Source organism: Pygocentrus nattereri, chromosome 9, assembly GCF_015220715.1.
Source record: "Pygocentrus nattereri isolate fPygNat1 chromosome 9, fPygNat1.pri, whole genome shotgun sequence".
Classification (NCBI taxonomy): domain Eukaryota; kingdom Metazoa; phylum Chordata; class Actinopteri; order Characiformes; family Serrasalmidae; genus Pygocentrus; species Pygocentrus nattereri.
Window position 1 is genome coordinate 21,931,346 of NC_051219.1, and position 18,543 is coordinate 21,949,888.

The window sequence follows — 18,543 nt, forward strand, 5'->3', positions numbered from 1 at the left end:
GTGTGTGTGTGTGTGTGTGTGGCCTGCCCTACCCCTTTGTTCCCTGTGGCAGCTAGCTTTGATAAGTGCTCATGATTCGAATGAATAAATAAGTAAGAGTACTAATGAGGTGTAAGCCCCATTGTGTGTGGTGGGTAGTGAAGTGTGGGAGTGGGGGCTGTGGAGGGGCAAGACGCTGGAGAGGTGGATGAAGGGATGAAAAGATGAAGGAGGGAGGGGTCAGTTGGCCTGTGTCATGTCAGGCGGATTGGCAGACAGGCACCAGCATGCTCAGAGAGAGAGAGAGAGAGAGAGAGAGAGAGAGTAAAGCAGCTTGTTTCTAACACGGATTGCAACCACACAGAGTGGCAAGAGAACATCAGCATTACACAACTGTACAGAGGCCAAAGCCAGTAGGCCTGTTACAGGCCAACAGCAGTAATCCACACACACACACACACACACCTAAATCCAGCCCATGCACTGACACAGTCACACATGTGCACCCAAACCATGTCACCAAGGGAAAGCAAAACCCAATTCCAACACCTATTCCAGACTATCACAGATTAAAATGCCAGAATATGTCAGATTACAAAGGAAGGTGGAAATAGCAAGTAGAGGTCATATATTCAATAAACAGTTCAAGCTTTCTATCTTTAAAACTACAGTGGCGTGCACAAACAGATACTGTACCTATGACAACCCCTTACTGGGTGAGCTAAGGATTGTTCTCACCACTAGAGGGCATGTTTAATTTCCCCACCACTGAAAAGCAGAAGCAGTGGAGCAGTGGACAAAGCAGGCTGCAGGCTTTCACTCACGCCTACATACTCCTGCCCTTCTTAAGGGCTCCTGCAGAAGGACTGCATGTGGAGGCTAGTAGGCTACTCTTACGCAAACTCAGCTACAGCTACAGGCCAAATTCAGTATCAGATGAATTTAGGCTCAGCTCCTTGGCAAACTATAAACTGGCTATTTTAATAATAAAAAAGGTTTAAAGTAATAAAAGATAGACAGTTTATAATAATAATAGTAACAGCTGAGACAACAATAGTAGTAGTGATGGCAACAACCACTCCAACTACAATCATTATTATTTTATTATCTCCATCTAAAGTTATTATTATTACTATTAGTACTAATAGTATTCAATAGTACAATGTCCCCTTGGAAATATCTCTCTCTAGCATTAAATATGATGTGTAATGCTTATATAGCATTGTGTGTGGATATATATTTCATTATTGTTGCTGTTGTTGCTATTGTTTTTATTATTGTTATCCACCTGTATGTGTGTACAGGTGACGGTGAGTGACGGTTCTAATAAGGCTGTCAGTCAGACTGGAGCTGTCCACGGTTCAACCTTTATTCAGCCTGCCGTTAGGACGAGCGCGAGCGTTCACGTTGCCTCATTTCCTGTAGTTGAGTCTCAGCCGAGAGAGAGAGCGCGCTCAGGAGAGGGAGTGAGAGAGAGAGAGAGAGAGAGAGGGGAGGCTGGTTCCTGATACCGAGACACGGAAAAGCAGGGGAGGGAGAGTTTGAGGGGAAAAAAGAGACAGGCAGAGAGAGGGGGAGAGAACAGGGGAATTACACTGGCGGACACAAAAGCGTCGTGGGGAGAAACTGAACACAGAATTTCTCACATCTTCCGTCTCTCACAGGGTCACGCCAAAAACTGAAGCCCGAGGAATCGACAACGCTCGAACCCAGAACTCATGGGTTAACAGGTACGTCTCACCCACCCTACAGCACTCAGTTCGTACAGCCGCATGTACTTGCTTCGCTTTACGGTCCATCACAACACTGACAGCGTTGTCACTGTTATCGGCTTCGACGTTCAGTTTTCCTCGCGAGTCGTTTCGCTCTTGGCTCAGACGCGGACCGGCGTTTATGCACTGAACATGTCAGGTACTCGGGGAGCGAGGTAAGTTCGAGTTACAGAGCAGTGAGTTTTCTTGAGGACGCTGATTGTCACGAACAACAAGTGAGTTTTGACAGCCCGTCTCTGTATCGGTACTGAATGAAGGGGTGAGGTAACTGGCTAAGTTTTTAGCCGCTTCTGTGAGAGAAACCTGTTTTGACGTCGCCAGGTGAGCCACATATGACAGCCCCTGACAATGGCAGCCTGTAGAGCTGAAGGGAAAGCGGAGGGATGAGGGTTCGTCTGCTGAGCGCGAGCCTTCGGCGGTTCGGCGCTGAACGGTTCGCTGTGGATTAGCCTTGTGCTGAGGTGAAGCCTGTTTTGTCTCTTTTATCCGGAGGGGGTTGTGTTTGCTCTCTGGATACGTTTTAATCAAACACAGTGGTAACACACCGTTTGAGGCTAAATTACCCCGGTTTTACTTCACGTGTTCAGCTGCTTTCCTCCCTCAAGTTCTGACCGTATCGTGACTCTTTGGCCTCTCAGCTCCAGTCGAGCTGTCACTTATTCCCGCTTCCGCGATTTTAACTATCCGTTTCTTGCGGTCGAGGGAGGTTTAAAGTGAAGAGCTGTCGACTCGGCGAGCCAGGGCTTAACCCCCGCCTCCCATTCCCCCTTCTCCCCTCGTTTAACCTCCAAAAAGGGGGATTTCGCCTGCTGGAAATTTCTGCTGCGTCAACACCCAACCCTAGCGCCCCAGACGAAAGAAGGGAGATTTCTTTTCTTTCTTTTTTGCTTTTTTCTTGGACTCATATTTCGTTCCCACCACCCGTAAATCCGACCGCCCTTTAATCCTTTGTGTGCCACTTCTCGCAACTTAAAAAGTGCAGTGTGTGGCGGGGAAAGCGCCTGTATGTCCGTGTGCTTGAAGAGCGCCGCTATCTCTGGGGGTCGTGTTGGTGTCTCCTTGCCCGTCTGCCCCCTTTCCCCCATTCACACTGCTGGTCAGTTCCGTCTTCCTCCATTTTCTGGTTTTCTCACTCGCTGTGAGGATAGGGAGCGCGCGCCGGTCGAGCAGCGTCACCGGGCAACGACGTCAGACGGGTTCACGTGCGTTGCCTGAACTATCCGTTAGGTTCGAGTGGCGACATCGTGGCGGTCCGGGGTTACACAGGGTTCTCCAAACAGTACCGTAGTTCCTCCATGTCACGCTTTTTTGCGGCTGCCACTGGCACAGGTGGACGACAGGCTGAGTGACATTATTCACCACTTGAAACAAGTTGACTGGAAAGGTGGTCATTGTTTTGACTTGTGTGTCAAAAGTGTACAGCAGTGTTATTGACGTCCGAGTGGCGTTACTGTGGCAGTCCTTAACGGATTAAAAAGGCACATTAAAAATAGGTGTAAAGCTTTGAACAGGTGTAAAACAAACTCAAGAGTCAATTTGAAGGGGAGTTTCACAGACTTTTCAAATTTTCTGCATGATTTAATCGTTGAGATGTAAACAAAGTAATTCAGAGTGATTTGATGTGAAATTGTTAGCTACAGAGATAGTTGCCAGCTCAGATTTCTGGACAATGCTTTGCGCTAATCTGAATACATCTGAATTAATGGGTTTTATTCTGGGACTTTTTTGCCATATAACTCCCTTCAGGTACCTGTCTGCCATGAATATCTGTTTAAATTGTGTTTTAGGCCAACCCTGCCCTCCAAACGTCTGTAAAACAATGTTTTAGGCAGCAGGCAGTGTATTCATACCCATTTCATGTAATAACTTTCTGTGAGGCAGCTTTTAGAGACATTCATTTGGCAGGCGCCTCGTTCCTATTACTACTGATGTGAACATGTCTGACTTGGAAAGTTTCTGTAAAATGACATCATAACCATTTATTTATGCAGAAATTTTGAAAAATCAGTAGAATTCAGTCCCCTTTAAAGCATGGTTGTGGTTTTGTAGAGTAAGGTTTATTTTTAATGGTAATCATGCCTAAAGAGTGGTGTTAAGGTGCAATCAGCTTGAATTCACATATTAAAAAGGACATTTAAAAATACCTATTACCATATTGCACATGTGGTGGTTGGTGTGGGTAACACCTCAGCAGTCTACACGGTAGACTGGGGTTCAATCGATGCCTGGGTAAACACCCTACGCTATAAGAGCCCTTGAGCAAGACTCCTAACACTACCTTCGCCTACCTGTGTAAAATTATCGTCGTTCTGGATAAGAGTGTCTGTCAAATGCTGTAAATGCAAAAAAGTTTTTCTGTGAAAGCCTTTCAACAGCTCTCTAAATGCCTCAGTTGCCAAACTGAGTGGAATTCTATGGAGTCCTGAGATGTATAACAAGTTGGTTTGATTTTCACTGTTTTGACGAGTCTGTGTAAGGCTATGAAAGTTTGTTATGTTATTTCTAATGTCACTACGCCACAGAAGCTCTTTAATGAGGCTGTTTGTGCACAGCAGTGTTGAATCCACTATTCCAGTGTTCATTTCGGGGGTCCAGCTGGACTTAAATGATCACAATAGGTGTTAATTCAGCACTGGGGATTTGGCTGTAAGCACTTAATATCATTTTAGATAAACAACCTATAAGCATAAGCTTCAAAAGCTTTTCCTTTTTTGTTTTAAAGCCAACTCAGCATCCAGTGGTATAATAGAAGAGTATAGTGCACTGTTAAGTCCAGGAATTAGTCAACTGGTTAAGGGCTAAATTGAGCAGAATAATTTTTGGTTATGCAAGGGGACTGCCTTGATTCCCATCTTCCGAGAACATGGCCTACAGTAGGCTGAAATAAAAATGCAGGCACATCTACTTCCTTTCCTAATCAGGTCTGATGTAAGGCATTTTTATATTTCTAAAATGGTATGAACCCTCATCTTGGCTAACACATATTGCTGCAAAGGGTCAACAGACATGGACAGTAGCTAAACTCCTTAAACCACCTGTTCAAAACTCCAAGACAGATGGCTTAACGTGGTTGATAGTGTGGCAGGTAGTTTTTCTCTTGTTGAACTGGGGAGTTAGTGTATGCCTCAGGCACCTGGCAGGTGTCTTTTGGAACAGTCAGTGTAAAGTAGGGAGCCTGTCCACCTGTCATTCTGAGAGTAAAAACACACATACTGGATATACATTGCAATCCTGACAAAAGTACTAAATCTATTAGGTGAGGAGCCTTAGTGTTTAGCTTTGCAAAGACCTTGACATTCATTTTGTGTGTGGTGTACCTGTTTAGTGATGTATTGAGGATGTTGTGGGGTCATTGGATAAAAGCACATATTGCTCTACTTGCAGTACGTAGATGTCAGAAAATCAGAGTTTTAATGTGCATTCTTTTCAGTATCTTCTATGCAGTATCTATTGAATGCTATTAACACATTGACTTTCTTTATAGGCCACAAATATCTCTGTATGTAATCAAGCGGGAGTTAGCATGGTGACAAATTTGTTGTCATTTTCAACCTGCCTAGTTTCAGTGTTCCTCAACAACATAGTCCAGCTCTGTAACATAGCAGTTTGCACAAATTCAGCATTATGTAGTAACCACAACTTATTCAGTCATTAGGTTGAATGGGATTTCTGTCCACGTCCTTTAACACTCATCCAACTTTGCAGCAGTTGCTACAAAAGAACACATTTTGTGGGCAGAGTATGCTCATGCAGGTGAACTTGAGCTTTTGCTCAAAGCACACACAGATGCACGTTCATTCAGACATTTGCGCACAGCCAGCATTGCTAGACGACAAAAGGTCTAATCCTGGAAGGTCAGCGTATGTTTGCCATGGGTATCAGGGTTGGTCTGTAGCATGCTGGTAAATGAGGATAATAGTTATGTGTGAGTAGGTGCGTACTCTGTGGAAAACAGGGCTGCGATCCACTGTGCTGACTGACTTCCTCGCAGGTGTGGTAATGTTGTGTCAACAGCAGACTGAGGTGGGAAGCTGTTTTTCAGTGTGTGAGAAGAAGTGAGAGACTTTTGATCAAGAGAAAAAAAATGGACAAGGACTCTTGCTGGAGCTGTTTAATGAGAGGCTTAGTCAGGGCACAACACAATAGCATGGCAACAACAGTTTATGAGCTGCGATTATGTAGCATGTACTTCTACTGTCTAGCAATGTAGCATTATGTAGATCATAGTGGTGGTTGCAGTGTTATAATGTTGTTGTTAATTGAAGACCTGACTTGTTGCAGGTCCAAAATGTAGCCTTTTTGCATGCAGCAGGTCCTGGATGAAGCTGGGGATGTGCTGATACAGGATTTGTGGGCCGATGCCAATATCCAGTATTTTTCATGTACATATTTGCTCATGCTGATTTCCATGCAAAACATTTATAAAATGTACAAAACTGGGACTAAATCTACCAGCATAAAAGAGACATGCAACATTTATTTCTGTGGGGTTACAAATGCAGTAAAATTAATAAAATACTGATGTTTTTCTTTAATAAACATAATACACATTCTTCCATAATACAAATTTTTTTTGCATCGTGAAATAAATTCATTTTACTGGTTTTGTTCACAGTATTGAAATATTTGTATGTGGAGCGAAAGAGAGGGAGCAAGAAGACATTAAAATCTCTGCAACACTGACTTTTAATGGAGAAAGACAAAACTTTAACATCACATGTGTTTAAAAAGCTTCTAAACATTTTAGTTTCCCCTTTGGTCGTAAGATGTTCACACTATCCTCAAAAGCTGCCAGCGTTTTCAAATGTTGTTGAAAAAACAAAACTGCAAAACGTTACAAGGAATTATGAGGTTTTCTTATGACAGTGATGATATGTTGGCTATACCTAGAAAGCAGCTCAGGAAGAAAGAGTTGAATAGAAATGCGCTCTCAGATGTTTTTTGAGGGTGGTTGTGCTTGTTAATCTGATCATTTGCAGGGAAAGCAGAGCTATGGGGGTAGATGGTGAGAGGGCCTGAGAGAGCGAAAGAGAGAGAAAGAGCTGGAGGCGGGGGGTGGCTGAGCTGGTGAACTGGTCTTATGTGCGTGGTGGGGGGGCTGGTAGGATGGGGTGCAGGCTGACACGACACACAGCTGAACTCCGCGTGTGTGAGTAGGCGGAGTGTGTGAGCGTGTGTGACTGAAGGCTGCGCTACCCAGGCTGTGGGCAGCGCTGTGTGGGTAATGGGTTAGGATGCGTATGCCTGCAACACTGCCGACTTACAAACCGCACACAACTCATCTGTCTGTACACTCTCTTACTTAGATAGCGTTGTGTCCATCCAAACATTTAACTGCTGACCATAACTGTGTATTATAAACCTGTATGTGAGACACCTGTAGGCTTTGTCTGAATGCTCCATAAGAAGTGCACATTATATATTTCCCAAACTGGTGGAGTTTATTTCTCTTTATAAGAAAGCAAGCGCAATGGACTGGCCTTGCAGACCCAGATTAAAGAAGGACTCTCACTGTTGATTAAATTAGTAATTGAGTAATTTACTGATAGTCAGTTTAATAACCTGAGGTTTTATACAGGGCTGAATAAGTGGACTTAACAATAACAAACAACACTTTGTTTAAAAGACTTCAGAAGACTTTAGTGCTAAAAGGTAAATGAGGAAGCCTTTAACAAGACTTTTATAATATAGGAAGCACAGGTCAGCCAATCAGAACAGAGGCCAATTGCATTTCTCAGTGTTAAAGGCACAGTGACTAAAAAGTGACAAGTTGTTTAAGTCGTAAAAGAAAAAAAAGTTTAGAAAATGGTCATGCAACAATGTTACAATTGAAAGAACAGTAGAATATAAAAAGTTCAATAATCATTGCAGACTCATTAAGAAGGTACATTTCCTTGATGTAAAATCCAAGGCTTATTACATCTGTAGGCTTATTATTCAGTAACTACATGGGCTATAGTGCTAACTGGCATGGTAGTGCGTAAAAAAGTTTGGACATTAAAGGAGTTACATCAAGTAATTGAGTTTTGGGAATTAATCAGGACAGCCTACACTAAATAGACTTGTCAGCAGGGAATCACCACCAAGATTAATTCATGTCAAAGAAACCTGGTCAGTAAGTTTTCTCACAAACAATACTTTCTAGCTTGCTATTTGTTCTTGTTATTGTGTAACCAAACTCACTCCTCCCCCTAGAAAACAATCATTAAAATGGATCTTTTTAACAGGGATGCATACAGGTGCTTGTAAGTCCCTTGAGGTGTTGGAGGGGTCAGGGGTTTGTGTGTGTGTGTGTGTGTGTGTGTGTGTGTGTGTGTGTGTGTGTGTGATGTATCTATAGAGTGACAGCTGTGCTCCTCAGCCACTTGTTCAACCCCCCCCCCACCCAGATTAGTAGCCCGGTGTGTGGGTTAAAGCGGAGTTTCCCCCGCCCTGCTTCACACAGACCTGTGTCCTCAGGTGCCTCCTGAATATTTCAGTGGGGGCTCAGTGGAAGGCCCTGGGGAGAACAGCGGTGAAAAAAGCTGCTGGAAATGAGATAGTGGACCCAGGGCGGGGGCCTGTGCCCTTAGCTAACGCTGACAGCCTGAAAAAGAGGATGTGGTCTCTGAGTGTTTTTTTTTTCCTCTCCTTTTTCTCTCTCATGTTCTTCCTTGTTCTGTGCACTATGCATATCTACTTTTTATTAATCTCTCTCTCCCTCTTCCTCTCTCTGACTGTGCTGTGCTGAGTTGGATTGAGATTTGAGACGAGGATTGTCTTGGTGGGGCTTAAATTGCTTCAGCGATTGTACTGCCTAGCTACTCAGGCCATATTTCTTTTAGTACATTCTTAAAAATAACGGTTTCAAAAATAGTTCTTTGGAGTGATGCCAGAGGAGAACAACTTTTGGCTCCCTAAAGAACCTTTCTTCAAAGAATGGTTCTTTAAAGAAGCATTTGTGTAAATCAAACGTGCTTGTGTAGAAAACCTTTTCACAGTTTAAAGAACTGAAGGCTCTAAACCAGGGCTGCCCAAGCTGTGGACCATTGGCCAAAAATGGCCCATAAAGACGATTGAGTTGGCTTGCCAGAAAGTGTTTTAGTAACAAAATATACTATAATGATATAAAATGCATTTTTAAAAACTTAAATTGAAGACTTGCCTTTTTTATTTTTATGTTGGTTTGTCTAGAATTGATTTTTTTAAAATTGTGTATTATTTATAATCCGAAATCCAACAAACATACATATACAGAGTCCTTTTCTCATGCTGGATCACTTTTTTTGACCACACATGGTCTTAAACACAGGATGTTTGTACATGGGCAGGCATGCTAAACCTTTGCCAGTTCAACCCATATGCATGTCTCGGTCCTCCTCAGCCATCTTACACATGGTGATTAGTGGTTTATAGTGAATACACTCCATGCAGCATTGTTGAGCTTCTAAAGTTTCTTAAGTATACTAATTTGATTTACTTATAGTAAGATTGTCAGTGGTTTCATTAACACATACTAAATTGATTCAGTACAATTATTTCTACTGTATTATCGAATAACAATCAACATGCTGGCTCCTTTTTCTACTGAAATGAGTGTAGCAGTAGAGTTCTTATTAGAATCAAATGTCTAAGGTAGTGTTCTATTTGTTTGCAGTTGGCAATACATAAAGCCCTGCTTCAAACATCTCTCATCTAGGGAAAAAGTAAGTCCAGTCCTCTGTTGACCTCTCTCATACTCCTTTCTCTTTAAAAGAGGTTAGTAGTTACAAGAGAGCGTGGCCACAGTGCTAGCATTCACATTTGGAAACAAAATATATTTCCATATCAAAGCTTCCAGGTAAAGCATTATAGGACAGTTTTCCATTTTCTCTCTCTGTCTCGCTCTCGCAGACACACTCTCTCTAACTCGCTGGCGCACTATTTATTTTTCAGTGGACGGTTTAGTCTGTCTCTATACTTTTCATCCAGACATTCTTGCCAAGAACTGACCATAAAGGGTGGGTGGAGACACTCATGATGCTAACACATTTTACCCCACAATACCACATAATCCATTTTTCTTTTCCCTATGAATTTCAGAGGTTGAAGAAATGCTTTGTAGTCATGAGGGTCAGGGTTTTCTTTTTATTCAGTGTGATTGTGTAGTAGCACTCGAATCCTTATGATTCTCTCGGGAGAACTCCATTTTCATTGCCTTGTCCAAGGGTCAAAATTTTCTGTACTTCTTCTGTTTTATGGCATTTTTGTGCTCTTTTCATTACCACAACATGCTGCATAGATAGCTATCTAATTGTAAAACATTTTACAATTGGTGTCAAAGTCAGTATCCTTTATTGGTGTTATTTTATCTGTCCATATAAGGACTGATTGCCTAGATTTGACCACATCCCTTCATAACAATGGACACACCCCCTGACAACAATGTCATCTGAGAACTTTTGAAATCAAGCTTACATATTGGCAATTATCTTCTGTCCCCTCTGTGGTATGTCACAGTCATGAAGTTATTGGCTTGCTTGTTGTCAGGCAGGACCCCAGACCCCCTGCTAATATGGTTACCAAGGATGTGTTACTATTAACTCTATATCGCTGCTGTTGTATGAAAACCTCATATCTCCTTGATGCTAACTATTCAGTAAAGAATATTTAATGTGCATTAATGTAGCACGATTTTATTCTGAGTAACTGTGGCCCATTTTATTGGTCTGTTCATTACAACATGCACACAATATAAAGGACAGTTGGTGTAAAAAAATAACTTGAGAACATGCAGTTTATACTAGTGCAGCCCACAGCTCAGTTGCCCTCATCAGCCAGCTTCCCCTTTCCCGATGACTTTGAAACAGATCAGTTCCAGGCTGGGATAGTATGAGGCAGAACCTGATTGGTTGCTGTCAGTTCTCAAAAAAGAAAAAAGACAGTATGCACTCATTAATTTGTGATGAATTGATTAATACCTGTGTTCTCATCCGCCCCCTCCTCCAAATAAGGATTGCTTAACCCACTTTGGTGGTCCAGACATTTCAACTGTGTCCTGAGCTAAGAAAGAAAGCTAACTTAGAGGTGCTATTTTAAATACTTTACTTACATATCCCTAAACTATATTTGCCTTAACTGCAATTAAAATAGAACATAAAAACGTAGGCATCTTCCGCCAACATCATCCCCACAGCTTGTGAGGCGGCGCTTGCCGTGGTTAGCATAATGGACGGTGCTAGCCTTTTGTTTTTCTAAATGCTTTGTATGATGTTCTGATCTGCATTAGCCCATTATCAAGGGTTTGAAATCCAGAGGGGAGTTCATCGGCGAGTGCTAAAGTGCTGTTAACAAGGCCTGTTTAACATTCAGCTCTTCCCCCTCAACATAGTACAATTACTCTGCCGCTGCAGCTATTAGCATGTGGAGTTTGCCCGCGTGCTTCTAATTGAGCCGATTTAACGTATGCCAGATCAACTTGTTTTCATTAATTAGTTCTGTCTTAAAAGTGCCATCAGGACATGAAATATTCATCAGAGTGAAGAGTTGCATTTGCAGAGTGTGTGGTTGGTGGACGAGTGGCTCAGGACCTGATCAAATTGATTGTGCTGACAGAAATAAAGTTGCTTGATATGAAAGCTCTTTGTGTAAGTTGTACAATTATTTTGTGTTTAACGAAAAATTATTGTAAACACTTCAATTAAGATTAGCGCATTCCTCTGAGTGATATGAATCACAATTGTAGTGCACTGGCCATGGTCAATGAATTGGTGAAACCACCAATCTGCAGCGGTCCATGGTGTCAGTGCCATGCTTCTGGATTGCCAAATCAACCTCCCTATCCCCTCCACCCCAAGCACTTGCTCTGCCATCCTACCAAGGGGGTGCTGAAAGTGGGACAGGCCCCCCCTGTGGCCTTGTAGCTCCTTTTCTCATTTCTACTCAGACAAAAAAAGAGCAGCAATCCCTCTCTGGGTCTAGATTTCACACTCTGCTCTCGTTGATGGAACACTCTTGGAGCTGGGTGAGCAGGCCAGAGTGCCCCCTTTTGTAAAGTTTCCTTACAGATAGTACTGGGGGATATATTGTCTATACAGCTATAAGAAAAACTTAGTTCAGTGCAATATTTGCCATTTGCTGGGTGAGTCATATTGTTTTAGAAGAACATAGAGTACTGTGTGAAAGTCAACAATTAAACTTAATTTATTTGATGTCCAGTTTAATAGGCATCATATAAAATATTCATTTTGAAAGATATATTTTTGAGGCAATTGATATGACAATCCATGTTTGGTAGGCAGAAGTCAAAGGAACACTGGGATGATAATTTCCCAAGTCATATGAACAACGTCCTATTACAGTAGGACACCTAACGATCATGCAAGACCTGACAGACCACCAAGTCTCCCTCAGATAAAAAAGGTGGGTCTTAAAGGATGTATCGCTGCTAAGAAGCTGTTAGAAATATACAAAAAATAAGAAAATTTGCAAATAAGTTGCTAACATTTTCTGAACGATGAACTGGCTAACCCAGAGCCCAGACCTCAACATCACTGAATATGTTTGGTATTACTTGAATTGTGAAAAACAGAAAATGCCACCAGCTTCTAAGATTAAATTTTGATTCTTTGCAGATTTCTTAGAAATACTGAAAGCAAGTCTCCCTGAATTAAAGTGGCAATGAAAGCAAAGTAAGGACTCACTAAGTACTGAAAGAAATTATGTTTTTAATTAGTTGTTGAGGCTTTTGTTCAGTATTTTGTTAATTCTATGTTTTCTGCTTTTTTCCAACAACTGAAAAATATGAATGTTTTTACTGGAAATTAAATATATGAAGGGTCCCCTGAACGTTTTTGTAGTACTGTACATAAGGGTTATTTAACAGAAGCAGAACAAAGCTAAACAGTCCAATCGTAACAAGCAATATAAGGTTCATGGGACATAGTTTTATTTTGGATTATTTTGTAGTTTTGTCATTAGTACTCAGCACTTCATAGAGTATGTTGGACTTTATCAATACTACACAGCACACATTGTAAAAAAGCCCTCTTTTTTAGTAGGTAATGAAATGAGGTAAACTGCTTGTGCAGGGTGTGTGGGTAAAGATATTAACTGAAGGCCGGAATAGTGCAGGAGGGGGGTCGTGAAACCCAGCGGCAGTCACATCCTCTTTCTGTGGTTCAAGTTCCTACACACATTGCTGTTCTCAGAATTTTAAAAAAGAGGTGTCTGTCAGGTTCTCTCTCTCAGTCTCTGTCAGTCACTTTCTTTCTCTCTTTATTGCGCTCTCTCACTCTTTCTCACTCACTTTCACTTTATTTTTCTTTCTCTCTTTCTCTTTCTCTCTCTCTCTCTCTCTCATTTCCACTTAAGAAGCTCATCAGTGAAAGTGTTGGCTGGACACTCGATACTGCCACTTCACAGTGTGGGAATGTGTGACTTTCTTTAAAATTAGGCTTCTGAGGTGGGCGTGTTGACGACACTGGCCACTTTTTTCTCATTTTGCTTGTTTTGTTTATATTTTATGTTTGTTTTGCTTTTGTTTTCCATTTTTTAAAATAATTTTTTATGCTAGGTAACTTTATTGTTCATAGTTGAACTGTTCAGTGTAAGACTCATGGAGCAAATTGAGAGGAAGAAAGAAAAGGATTAAAGAAAGACGAGACTGCTCAATAGAGAGGTGTCTAGTGGTAGGGGCGTCTCGCAGCCACACTCACGCTATCAATCATGGTAGCTATGGCAACACAAGACTGCATTAAAACACTGGCCAGTATTATGATATATTTGATTAAATATGACCAAAAGAACCACTGAAATGTGGTAAGTTTTTCATGAAATGCTTGTATTAACAGAGCAGAAGTTAATAGGTGATGTTTTAGTAAAAGGCCGTTACACCTTTAAACCCAGCATAAAACCCAAAGATTAAAACACAGTTTCTTTCATTGCTGATCAATTGCTGTGATTATGGTGTCAAAACCCTCAGTGCATTTATTACCCTGCCTCTCTTTCTCTCTCTCCCCATCTCTCTCCTTGTCTCAGGTCAGGCTCGTCCATTCTGTCAGATCCTGCTAATATCGGGTGGGCAGAAGGAGTATAAGAGAATAATGATGCAACATAATGTAATGTAAAATTTGAAGTCCACAATTTCTTAGATATGTGATGAACCAGCATCTCTCATCAACAAATCTTATGGGAGCAGTGAACTTTCGGAATGTTCGTATTCCATGTTGAACTTCATGATCACCCTGCTGCTCAGTCCGTTGTGTATCTGAAGGAAGGGATTGGAGTTGCTGTGTGTTCTCTTAAGTCCTAGACAGGGTTGGTTTTCATATGTGGTTCATGACAAGTTCTGAAAGTTCTTGAGATATCTAAAAATCATCAATTCTAGAAAAGTGACTGTTTCTGATAAGGTGTATACATTTCCCTTAATTCTGAGATGTAGCTTCACAATTGCTTTTGTGTTATGACTTTGTGGGCCATATGTTGTAGAAACAAATCTATACCTGTAATAAGATAATGGTAGCAAAAATATTCAATATTCAAATTTGTGGCTTAATGCAGGCCCAGGACACTTACCGAAAAAAGTAGTGCACAGAATTTAGTTGATTTAACTATGTATATCAGTTCCACATGAATAAAATACATTACATCAACAAAATTGATGTTATACAACACTAAAAGAAGTAGCCTAAAAGACAGCAATTGTGTTGATGTAATATATTTTATTTATATGGATCTGATATGCACTTCCCGCGACCCTGAGGGAGAAGTGCCTTAAAAAAATGAATGAATGAATGAATGGTATACACTTTAGAGTTGATTTTGCACTTACTTTTTCTAGGGGCAAACTGATTATTTGAGCTAGGCCTTCGGTTTCATTCATGAATGTTAAACATCAGTCAAACAATGAGACAAAAACACACCTCTGTGATAATTTCTAATTTTGGTCAGCACCGCTCTGATTCTAATAGTATGTTAGCACTAAGCTAACTGTAGTGCACGTAAACCCTGTGAAAGATATTCATGTTTCATATGAACGTTATATTATTTCATATAACCTTATATGATTTTAACAGACAGCTGCACTGCTGGTGACATGTTTAGGCACTAAGCAACACTGATATAAGATAAATCTGTTTGTCTGTTACGTTATCTAGGTTATCTATATTACACTGCATTGTGAGCATAGCTACCCATCCACTCAATTTAGTACACAATGAAGCCACTGATTGCCAATCACATTTTACGGGGCTGATTTGGCAACTCTGGCTTGATCAACCCAAATACAATGGTGATTATATATATATAAAAAAAACATTAATAAAAAAGATTTTTAGTTTTTTAGTTCCAATTTTTTTTGTTCCTAGAAATCATTAGGCCTTATCGTAATGCCCACAGGATTTTTCAGTACACTTGACTTTGAAACTGTGAAATTAATTACTGAGTTTTGCAATAGACTACATTGTGCGGATTTAATGTGCATCAAGTATTGAAAAGAGTGAGAAAGAGAGAGAGTGAGAGGTGCAGTAACCGTGTGGCCTCTCTGTTTACTCTTGAAGCATTTTATTCCTCCTCTTCAGATTTTCATTGCTGATCGTGAGGCTCATGACATCCAAACACACACACTGAGTTTCTCTCTCTCTTTTTCTCTGGTAGCTAGTCTGAGGTTATCCACAGTGGATGAGAGAGATGTCAGTGTTGAGGTGACAGCAGTCACGCTACAGACACCCCCTCCATTCTGTCCACCCATGCATCTTTCTCTCTTTCTCTCTCTCTCTCTCTCTCTCTCTCTCTCTCTCTCTCTCTGTCTCTCTCTCTCTCTCTCTCTCTCTCTCTCTCTCTATATCTCCCTCTCTTACATTCTCTCCCTCTCTCTCTGACTCATTGACAGGAGCCAGTGTTCCTGATTATTACAATTAGTTTACTGACAGACGCTTCATGCCAGGACATGTTGGTGCGTGTGTGTATACGACTGTGTGTATGTGTGTGCGTGTTTGATCAGAAGCATAAAAAGTATGATAAACCTCGTCTTGAAGAAAGCTCCGTGGAGGATGTGGAGAGGTGATGGATTGGAGCTCTTAGAGAGCAGCTCGGCAGCGGAACTAAAAATGAGTTTCCCAAAAGTTAGGAAATACTACATCATCCAGTAGTTTGCCCATTATAGACTTAGTGTCCATTTTCTTAGTGCTGCTTTCACCTTCTCATGCAGAGGATAATTTACAGAGTCCTAAAGCAATCCTTCAGTGGGATTTAAGGAACATTTTATTGCTCAAATATTGATTTTTGGTGGCTTTGGTGATTCTCCTAAAATTCCTTAGCAGAAACAATAGGCAAAAAGGAGATATGAGACACTCTTAGCTCGGGTAAAAAAACAGCATCAAAACTGAGAAGGCTCATTGTCTTGGATGAGAAATGAGTGAGTTTAAATTGAGATTCCTGTTTTCAGTTCAGTGGAAGGTAAACATGACTATTTATCTCAGGAGATCTGAGCGCAACGAGATATCTATCAAAATATGTAAAATTACTGCTGACTTTTGCTTAGAAGATCTCTTAGATATCTGAGCAGCAAGAGACTTAAACAAGTCTCATTGGTCTTGCCATCTGATCTTGTTGTCTAGAAGATTTTATAGAGATATTAACATCTCTTTTTTATTTTTCTTATGGAAATATAAATCGCATCATTGTATGGTGACTATGGCTAGTGTGTTAATTTGAAGCTAACATATTACCCCATGGCTAGTGCAGAGCAGAACAAAATATTGTATGTTTATATTTATAATATTGACTAGTCAAGTAAACTGAAAATGAAAACATTAACATTAATGTAAGGCACATTTCTGTGCACTTCTTATTTTTGCTGTAATACAAAAATGGAGACACCACTGAATCCTATCGATTCAAAGTCGAATTCTTGTGAGTTGTTACACCCCTAACTCTGTCTACTGTTTCTGTAGTATATGATATTGTCAGTTAACATGGACAATAATGTTGATGCAGTTCCCTGTACTTAGTAAAAGAACAAAATACTCATTGACTCAAAAAAACTTATAATAGAAGCCAATGGGCAGTTGTTGAACCATATTGTCTGTGATAATCAACTGCATGCTACAAATGCAGCAGATTAGGTTGAAAAATGCTCAAGTGTTCCATTGATGGGTTATGTAGTTTGTGTATGCCTGTATTAGTTTCAAAAAGAAACCTGTTACGGATAAACCCCTCCTCACTGAACCCATTATCATAATCTCATCTAATAATAACAGTTCATGCTAGACCCTCAATGAAAAATCCTACTGGTGTGATAGAGAAAAGACAGTGCATAACCAGTTTAGATTGTGTTGGTGGGCTCTAGCTGGTGGTGGCAAACCTTCCTGTCATGGTAATGTCTTCTCAGTGCAGAGTGTGTGTATTTTGTGTGTGTGTGTGTGTTTGTGTGTATGTGTTTGTATGTGCTTGCAGGAACGCTGTGCCTCTGTTCACCGCCAGAACGTCGGTTTGTTGTGACACCTCTCGGGGCGCGAGCTCCAGGAAGGTGTTAAAGATGATTCGTTGATTCGTGAGTAGCGGCAGCCGAGCTGTAGGGAGTCATTGCCGCACCATTTGGTGCTCTCGAAACGATGACTGTGTGTGTGTATGTGTGTGTATAAACTCACAGGGAAAAAAAGGAGTGGGAGGGAGAAAGAAAGAGAAGAGGAGGAGGAAGAGGTGGAGATCGTGTTGGAATTTGACTCCTACTCAGTAGCACGGCCTGACGATCCAAAATCATCAACCTCTCCCCCGTCTCTCAGGAGAATTTCCTCACGCTTCCCAGATTGAGCTACTTAACTCACGCTCTTCAACTCCTCTCCATGCACTATCACACCACTCTCTGTGCACTGCGTAGCACTGAGGGTAGACATACAGAAAGCCACCAAACTACATGTCACCGAATTAACCCTGTCAGACCTACATTAAGACCTCATTGCATGCCTTTGTGTTGAATTTGAGCTTGCTGTCATTTTTTACACTTATCTTAAGTATAACACATCTTGGGATTTAGCACCATCCTCAGCATATGAGATGTGACACTCTGTACCTGCTTACACTATAATAAAACAGTATTAGTCCATAAACAAACAACCTAGGTAAAAAACACCATTCTGTAACAAAAATGTTGGAAGAGAAATAGACTAGAGAGGAGTGAAAATGATCTGCTTTTTCCAACAAACTGGCTCACATTTACACAGTGAGGCTTGCTTGTCAGCCCAATCTCTCTAATTTTACAAGATAAAAATGGCATCCATATTGCTCAAAGAATCAAGAAACACAAATGCAGAACAGCTGGGTAAGGGGTGCATCCAGACCGCACCATTTTAAATGCAGGGCATGCCACCTCTCATACTTACAAAGTAGCAGGTTGTCCTTCTTAGGGAGTGAGTTAATGCATTCGATTTACAAGAAGGTAAGCTTGGGCCATTTAAGAGAATGTGAAAGACTTACAAGGTCTATAATATTGAACATAACAATATATAATATTAAACATAAATCTCTTACTTTCAAATTATGCATAAACCTTTGGTGATCATTGTGCAGCTGTGGGCCTAAACTAGCTTTTCCTTCACATTGAATGAATCCCTAGAGAGAAGGCAAAATTGTGTAAATTTGCTATTTGACCAAAACTGTTGCTTTAAACACTCATTTCAGTGCATTTCCTTTTACTTCACTGCTGGTAATGGAAGATATGTGACGCCCATGCCACCACAGATGATGGCCCATATCCCATATCTGTATAGATCAACCCTCGCTCTTTCACTTCCTGCGCTAGAGTCAGCTGCTTAATCTACTGAAACAATACGCT

The 18,543-nt window shown here is 41.0% G+C and overlaps 1 protein-coding gene across 3 annotated transcripts in view; it reads left to right on the top strand.

The window, feature by feature from the left end:
- Nucleotides 1–1,402: 1,402 nt before the first annotated feature.
- Nucleotides 1,403–18,543, top strand: part of zbtb46 (zinc finger and BTB domain containing 46) — an 81,493-nt gene continuing 64,352 nt past the window's right edge. Inside the window, exon 1 of one of the 3 annotated variants that reach the window (XM_037541643.1) lies at nt 1,403–1,709. The gene's annotated coding sequence lies outside the window, so the exon portion shown is untranslated. The other 2 variants (XM_037541645.1, XM_037541644.1) reach the window with 2 other exon arrangements.